Source organism: Arachis ipaensis, chromosome B10 (assembly GCF_000816755.2).
Source record: "Arachis ipaensis cultivar K30076 chromosome B10, Araip1.1, whole genome shotgun sequence".
Taxonomy (NCBI): Eukaryota; Viridiplantae; Streptophyta; class Magnoliopsida; order Fabales; family Fabaceae; genus Arachis; species Arachis ipaensis.
Window position 1 is genome coordinate 74,128,792 of NC_029794.2, and position 9,619 is coordinate 74,138,410.

The window sequence follows — 9,619 nt, forward strand, 5'->3', positions numbered from 1 at the left end:
ATTAAAAATTTTTATATCTAAAATTTATTTAAAAATAAATATATATGTTATATTTTAGGTAGATTACATAATTAAATCAACGACATCTCAAAAATTACATGAATTTTCGAAAATAAAAATTATTACGTCAAAATCCCATGCACATATCTATATAAATCGAATTGACCTAATTTAAATTAGCATTTTCAGTAGTAAATCGAATTGACCTAATTCAATTTACATGGAACATAGTGGATACTAGTATATCGAATTGACCTAATTTCGATTTACTATTGAACAGTCGATATATAATAAATTGAATCAGCCTAATTTGATTTAGTACTGGTACAGATTATTGATATTTAAGTTATTAACTTTAAAACATAAATGTCAATAAGAAAATACCTCACATTTGGATTTAAATAAAATATCAAAAATCAAAACGAATAAAAATAGATATCTAATTTTTGTGTTTTAGTTCAAATTCTAGAAAATCTACATTTTTATAAACTGGTGAATTTAGAATAGAATAATAAACAATTTCTAAAAATTCATTAAAAATCATCCTTTGACTCATGAGCATCTAAAGAATCATTACCGAGACTTTTGATGTTAAAAAAGTTAACATAAAGTAGAGCCCTCTAATGTGGCATAAGGCTTACAACTTGAAATTTTTTAGAGTCAGAAGTAACAGATAATTATATAGATATATAATTTTAAATATATTATTTCTCAAATTACATATATATAATATAGTTAGTCGTATTATAATGTATAACTATCTGTTACTTCTAATTTTGAAAAAATTCAAGTTTTAAACCTTATGCCACCTTGGAGGGCTATACTTTATGATAATTTTTTCAACCTCAAAAGTTCCGGTAATGTTGCTTTAGATGCTAATCTGTCAAAGGATGATTTTTAATGAATTTTTAGAAATTGTTTATTGTTCCGTTTTAGATTCATAAGTTTATAAAAAAGTAGATTTTATGGAGTTTGAATTAAAACACAAAAATTTGATATCTATTCTTATTTGTTTTGATATTTTTGATATTTTATTTGAATCCAAATGGGGGTATGTCCTTATTAACATTTATGTTTTAAAGATAATAACCTAAAAGTAGTAAATGTCAATAATCTGTATCAGTACTAAATCGAATTAAGCTGATTCGATTTACTATATATGGGCTATTTAGTAATAAATCAAATTAGGAAGTTATCCAATTTCAAATTTTGAACTTCCTCATACGAAACGGCAAAACACCTTTTTATTTATTGACTTGAATATTTTATCACCATTCACCTTTAACCTTCTATTCTCAAACTTCGTCTTCCCCTCTTCTCAGAATTCTCTGTACGATTCTGCCTTCTGCAATTAACTTCACCATCATCAACTTCTTACCTTTACACATCAATGGCTTCCTCTTCGATTCACAACACTCCCACAGCCTAAGATAAGGGCAAAGGTCCTGTAGCTCAGGCTCAAGAACCACCAACCTTACAAGAGGATTCTCATTCCATTCACCATTGATGACAAAACATGCTGCTTTATCGACCCCATTCAATCCCTAGAACGTGCTAGCAAACAAGACCTCCTTATTGCTCCTTTTATCGACCATAAGGAAACCTTCAGGAATAACCCCAAAGTTACTCTTCGAGGAGCTGGCTTTCGAACTTGGCATAGACGTCTTGAATCGGTAAAGGGTGACGCATGGAGAGCTCTTGGTATTCATGACCTCCTTAGACTTTCTCATTTCTCTCTTACCACTCACCATTGGATGATTATGGCAGTTGTGTGCTTTTGGAACAAAACAACAAATAACTTTCACCTCTCCTGTGGAATGGTAAGGCCCTCGTTACTTGATATGGCTACCATTACTGGTCTTTCAACAAATTTTCCTGAAGTAACTTATAATATGCAGCCGAATCGGGCCTTTAAAATAGCTCAAAGGAACTCTTACTGTGACTTCATCAGTCAACATATGGGACATGAAAACGATCCCGTGACTGATGAAAAAGCGTGGCATTCTTATACTACCAGTTGAATGCCATCATTTTCTGTTCAAGGAGTGTCCAAATGCAAAAGTTGTTTCTTCTCTTGGATGCTCTTTTGTATGAAGGCCACAAATTCAATTTGGCCAAATTGATTTTAGGGTATTTATTTGATGAACTTGGACATCTAGTTGATTGTCATCGGGCCAACTCGTCGATCAATGTGGGAGACCCCCTTTGGCTCCTCCAACTTTGGTTAAACGCTGTGTTCGAAAAGTACATGTAGCAGGATGGAGGTAGCGCTCCAGAAAAATAATATATTGAGGGATGTCGATTGGCCCCTTTCAACCCTACTTCGAAAATGCCAAATCGACTGAAGACTTGTTCTGGACTGTCTTCTCCCTTTTTCATTCCTGCAAAAACTTCAACAACAAATATTTGAATTTTACTCCTTTCTTGCGTCGAAACTGTCGCCCTGCATGGCTCGAAAGCCTTCTCTTCCCTTTTGACGACGAAGAGAATGAGATAGCCAAAAAAACCTGGGCAAATCTCCTTACTATTTAGGTAATTCCAATCGGGTTACCTCAATATAAGAAAGAAAAATTCAAGGCAACTCTTTATGACCCTCATTATGTTGCTAGGCAAATGGGCTTTTCTTAAGCCATTCATGTACCCATTCCTCGAAATGACAATGCTCTCTGTCATATCGAATTTACCTCAAAGAGAAACATTGACCATTGCCTTACAATCAATCAGTAACACAGCGATAACTATACTCATCTTCTTTATGAGTGTAGTTCATTCATTACTAAATTCTTTGTCGAATGGTAGACCAAGTACTACTCCCAATACAGTCACACCTTCGACCAGATCAAAAAAATCATCAATAAAAGTTATCCCTGTTGCTGAAGGCTCACCAAATAGGACCTCGAAAAAGAAAATTGAAGCCGCAGCACAGCTAAGGCAACCAAAAAAGAAAATTCAAAAGGTTTTCACAAAAGCCTTTAAAAAGGTAAACCTTCAATCTAATCTTTTCTGAATTTCTTTTTGCCATGTTTATTCAAGCATACCTTGTTCTTAACCTTTCAATCTTTGTCAGATTCAATCATCAAGTGAGAATTTCTCTAATGATAGTGAACAACCAACCCAAACAAACATCTTTGCTTCCTCTAATGAGTCAGATTCGGAGGATTCATCAGAGGCTGCTTCATTTCCCCATCTCATTCAAAGGAAATCCATTCATGTATACTTTTATTGGTTTCAAATTCCTCAAGTAAACCTGAAATACTTAGTCTAATTTTTTTTATATTACAGGCTAAGCAGGTTACTCAATCTGTTTCCTCCTCCTCATTCATCCCCGAATAAAAGAATAAAGAGGACCAGCCTAGATCAGAGCCACAATAGTCCCATTCCTCTGCTCAGACTGTGATTTCAGCACAACATATTCAAATCATCCTCCCATCAACTGCTGAAACACCATTTTTAGTCGATTTGACTCAATAACCACTTCCATTACCCCAGGGAATAACCATTTCGAATCCTCCTTCACCAGTCAACACCAATACACTTCTCAGATCCCCCATTGCACAAAACCTTGGTTCACCCATTCGAGTAATCGAGGAAATCAAATCTCCATAAAAAATACCAAGCCCAACAAAAACCATTGAACTTTCTTCTTCACATGATCCTAAACCATCAGTACAAATTTCAAAAGTCACTTCTACACTCCCTGATGCTGAATTGGCTAAACTAGTGGCTGTCTTGACAAAGATTGCTCAAGAGGATGAGGTTCCCATCTCGAATCCAGCAACTGAAGACTAATCCACATTGATTCTTCCTACAGAACTTAACCAACACACTCTTCAACAATTAACCACCATCATGAAGAGACCAAAGAGAAAGTATCCAAAATCAGAATCGAATAAGAAGAACTTGACACTACTCTTCAGTCAATGAAGCAATCATGCAAAGAGTATGATTTGAGAATTCCTCAAACCATCAACACTCGAGTTTATTTTGACAAACGAGAAGAGGAACTTGAAACAGAACTAGCCCGAATTGAAAAAGAGTTGGCTAGAATTCGAGAAAGAAAAGTTGAATTGGCATAAGAAACAAGAAATCTTCAAAGAGCTTTGCATAGCAAAAACCAAACAAGAGGAGATCAACAAAAAATTCGACAAGGCACAGAACGAAGAACATGAACAAGTTGAAACATACTCTGCCCTGGATAGTGAAAGGGTGCAACTCTATTATGAGTTTTAGGAACTTCTAGCACCTTTCCTTCCATCAATTTAGAAATCTTAATATTTGTAATTTCCTCTTTTATATATCTAATCTTGATCTTCCATGCATCGATAATATTCCAAGTGTTTTTCATTTATTGACATAATCACGTTTCCTGAATCGATATCCTTAATTCGATATGCATTCCTAGAATACAAGTCATCACTTAAAAAGGTCCTTCCCAATTATGGGATGATTATAATTTCGAGAAATGTTATCCTTCTAACAAACCATATTCGTACAAACCCCACACTCTCGTACAGTAGTACCAGCAAGTGCACTGGGTCGTACAAGTAATACCTGAGCGAGTTAAGATCGATCCCATGAGGATTGTGGTTTGAAGCAAACTATGATTATCTTGTAGGTCTTAGTCAGGCAGATTCAGAAGGTTGTTGGTTTTCATTTATAAAGAGAAACTATTTAATTCTGAATAAAGAAAAAGAGGTAGAAAGGGATAACTAATTGGATTAAATCAGTAAGAGGAATAGAGTTAAGGATTGGAGTTGCTTTGTCTTTTTGAATTAACTCTGGTATTACTGTCTTCTCTACTTGTGAATGATCTTCTTCTATGACAAGCTGTATGTGATCAAAGCTATTGCCCATGGTCATTGATCTCCTCTACTACAGATCAAACGCCATTGCCCGTGATCATTCAATCTGACGAAGGGTGAAGCTCTAGCAGTCTATTCTCTTGGCGATCCTACTCAAAACGCCACAGACAAGGTCGAATCTTTCGGATCAGAGAATGCTGCTTCTTAGAATTCTAGCCTATACCATGGAAACCCTAATCTTCCTAGAAATTGGCTGAACTGGTGTCTCGAGAACTCCCCAACGAAGTCGTGGATTAGCCGTCTGAGAGATGTAAAAACATAGCTGTTGGCTTGTGCTTTCCTGCCAAGTATACACCGGAACCCAAGTAGACGCAGGTGTTTGTCAGCACGTTCATCTTAATGTGATGAACAAAGCTAATTGGTTAGATCATCCTATTCACCACGATGAAGATCCGATTATACATCTTAGAGATAGATCAAACACGTATCGAAGAAGAAACAGTAATACTTTTATTAATTCATAGGATTCAGCAGGGCTCCTCCCCTCAACCTAGGAGGTTTAGAAACTCATACTGAAGATAAAACACAAAGTAAACTTGTATAATGCTCTCCTGAATCAAATATTTTCTGAATTACATAAATAAAATCCCTTAAATACTAAACAATTGACTAGTAAGGGTAAAACAGTCTATTTAGTGCTTGAATCCACTTCTGGGGCCCACTATGTGAGTGTTTGGGCTGAGCTTTGATGAGATTCACGTGCTATGAGGTCTCTGAGGTATGGAACACCACCTAGGGGGTTCTCTTTGGGCGTTTGTACATCGGTCTCTGCTCTTTGGGCGCTGGACACCTGAAAGGGGGTAGGCAGCTGGCGTTGGATGCCAGTTTTGGGCCTTCTAGTACAAAGCAAAGTATAAACTATTATATACTACTAGAAAGCTCTGAAAGTCAGCTTTCCGTAGCCATTGAGAGCGCTCCATTTGGACTTCTGTAGCTCCAGAAAAGCTCTTCNNNGCCATTGCCCGTGATCATTCAATCTGACGAAGGGTGAAGCTCTAGCAGTCTATTCTCTTGGCGATCCTACTCAAAACGCCACAGACAAGGTCGAATCTTTCGGATCAGAGAATGCTGCTTCTTAGAATTCTAGCCTATACCATGGAAACCTTAATCTTCCCAGAAATTGGCTGAACTGGTGTCTCGAGAAGTCCCCAATGAAGTCGTGGATTAGCCGTCTGAGAGATGTAAAAACATAGCTGTTGGCTTGTGCTTTCCTGCCAAGTATACACCGGAACCCAAGTAGACGCAGGTGTTTGTCAGCACGTTCATCTTAATGTGATGAACAAAGCTAATTGGTTAGATCATCCTATTCACCACGATGAAGATCCGATTATACATCTTAGAGATAGATCAAACACGGATCGAAGAAGAAATAGTAATACTTTTATTAATTCATAGGATTCAGTAGGGCTCCTCCCCTCAACCTAGGAGGTTTAGAAACTCATACTGAAGATAAAACACAAAGTAAACATGTATAATGCTCTCCTGAATCAAATATTTTCTGAATTACATAAATAAAATCCCTTAAATACTAAACAATTGACTAGTAAGGGTAAAACAGTCTATTTAGTGCTAGAATCCACTTCTGGGGTCCACTATGTGAGTGTTTGGGCTGAGCTTTGATGAGATTCACGTGCTATGAGGTCTCTGAGGTATGGAACACCACCTAGGGGGTTCTCTTTGGGCGTTTGTACATCGGTCTCTGCTCTTTGGGTGCTGGACACCTGAAAGGGGGTAGGCAGCTGGCGTTGGATGCCAGTTTTGGGCCTTCTAGACCAAAGCAAAGTATAAACTATTATATACTGCTAGAAAGCTCTGAAAGTCAGCTTTCCGTAGCCATTGAGAGCGCTCCATTTGGACTTCTGTAGCTCCAGAAAATCTCTTCTGAATGTAGGCAGGTCAGATTTGGACAGCATCTGTAGTGCTTTCTCTGTCTCTGAATCAGACTTCTGCTCCAGCTCCTCAATTTCAGTCAGAAAATATTTGAAATTATCCAAAAATAAAAAAACTCATAGTAGAATCCAAAAATGTGAATTTAATACTGAAACCTATAAAAACTCAATAAAAACTAAATAAAACACACTAAAAACTATATGAAAGTCATGCCAAAAAGCATATAAAATATCCGCTCAACAAGTAACCATATTAATGATTCTCGAAACTGCAAAATTCTTAATACATTGACAAGTAAACATATTTCCCTAATCGGTGCTTAAAGTTTTGGGAATCCCAAATCGATGAATTATATATTCCTCGATGAAGTCAATAACTTCATTTTGCCCAGCCTCTATTAAAGGAATAGCTTCTACCCACTTCGTGAAATAATCAATTGCCACCAAAATAAACTTATGATTTTTCGACAAAGGGGGGTGTATTACCCTAATCAGATCCAAAGTCCAGCCCCGAAAAGGCCATGGCTTAATAATCGAATGTAATTCGGAAGATGGGATTTGTTGTATCACTTTACATGGTTGATATTCTTGACATGCTCTTGCATAATCGATGCAATCTTTAATTTTTGAAGGCCAATAAATACGATTTCATCAAAGTAACCACTTCATCTTCATTCCAGCCTGATGGACACCACATATGCCCCTATGAACTTCTCCTAAAGCAATATCTTTATCTGATTGACTCAAACATCTAGAAAGACTTCCATCGATGCCTTTCCTATACAATTCATAAGCCATCAACACAAAATTCATTGCCTTCAACTTTACTTTCCTATCAACTCGAATACTAGGATCTTTCAAGTATTCAGAAATTGGTTTTCTCCAATCGTCATCATCCCATTCATCTAGAGCTAACGCCTTTCTTTCATCAATGGGCACTAAAATCTGACATACTCTTGCCAGTTTTTCTAGCGTTTTAGGAAGTACTTTGTATCTTGACGCAATTTAGGCTAACTCATTAGTAATTTCATTCCGAACCTTTGGAATATGAACCAATGAGACTGACGTTATGATTTTTGCCAGTAAAGAATGTCATAAAAACAGTCGCATTGTAGATATAGTCTCTAAACCGACAGAAATCCCTTCGTACAAACGTTTTGGTTGTCACAAGTAACAAACCCCTTTAGAAATTGTTAACCAAGTATTCAAACCTCGGGTCGTCTTCTCAAGGAATTGCAGGGAAGTATGTTCTTATTATTGATTATGAAAAAGTGTGTTTTTGGGGAATGTTGAGTTTGGGCAATGGGCACAGGTATATTTAAATGACAAGTAAAATAAATTAACAATAATAAAATCTCTTGGCAAGGTATGGAGAACTGGAGGTCCTATCCTAGTTATCCTTATCAATTGTGATGAGAATTGGATTCTTCCCCCACCTTATTAACCTCTAACTATGAAGGTAAGTTAAGTGGACAAATTAATTCCAATTTTCAATCAACAATGAGTTTGATAACTCAAGAGTTACCAATGTCTCAACCAAAGCCAAAAGAGAAAAATCCAAATTATTTATATAATAAAAAGGAGCAATCATAAGTCTGAAATACCTCAAAAAATATATTAAATAGAAAATCAATCTAAACATAGAGAGTCATAAACAAAATTGAGAAAAGAAATAAAAGAACATTGAACCTGGGATTGAGAGTCACTCTAAAACTAAGAGAAATCCTAAATCCTAATCTTAAGAGAGAGGAGAGAACATCTCTCTCTAAAAACTACATCTACTCCTAAAATTGTGAATATAAAAAGCCTCCCCATGAATGGATGTAGTCCCCCACTTTATAGCCTCTAATTTGTGTTTTCTGGGCCGCAAACTGGGTCAGAAACATTCCAGAATTCGCTGGTTTCGAATTTTGCCACGCTGGATTTTTGTCACTGCGACGCGGCCGCATGGATCACGCGGTCGCATCGCCTAGCGTCAAGGAAACTATAACATATTATATATCAAATCAAAGTCCCGGACGTTAGCTTTTCAACGCAACTTGAACCGCGTCATTTGGACCTCTGTAGCTAAAGTTATAGCCATTTGAGTGTGAAGAGGTCAGGCTGGACAGCTTAGCAATTTCTCCAACTTCTTGTATTCCTTCCACTTTTGCATGCTTCCTTTTCATCCTCTGAGCCATTCCTGCCCTGTAATCTCTGAAATCACTTAACACACATATCAAGGCATCTTATGGTAATAAGAGAGGATTAATATTAGCAATTATAAGTCCAAAGAAGCATGTTTTCAATCAAAGCACATAATTAGGAAGGTAAATGTAAAACCATGCAAATAGTATGAATAAGTGGGTAAAGAGTAGATAGAAACCACTCATTTGAGCACAAGATAAACCATAAAATAGTGGTTTATCAACCTCCCCACACTTAAACAATAGCATGTCCTCATGCTAAGCTCAAGAGAAGTTATAAAGAAATGAAGAGGAATGGTAGAATGTATGAAATGCAACCTATGAATGTAACTACATGCTAAGATGTTTCTACCTACTTGGTTAAAAATAAACAAATCTTTCAAGAACAAATATGAACTGGATTTCACTAATTCAAATCATAAAAATGAAGTACAAATAGACTTGTAGAAGAAAATAGCTCATGAAAGCCGGGAACAAGGAATTGAGCATCGAACCCTCACTGGTAGTGTATACATTCTAATCACTCAGGTGTTTAAGGTTCGATCTCTCAATTCTCTACTAACCTTGCTTTCTAAGGCTTGCTCTTCATCTAACAATCAACACAAATTTAATGCACAGATACACATATCAAGAGGTCTTTTAAGGGTTGTAATGGGGTTAGGGTCAAGGTAGGATTGTATTT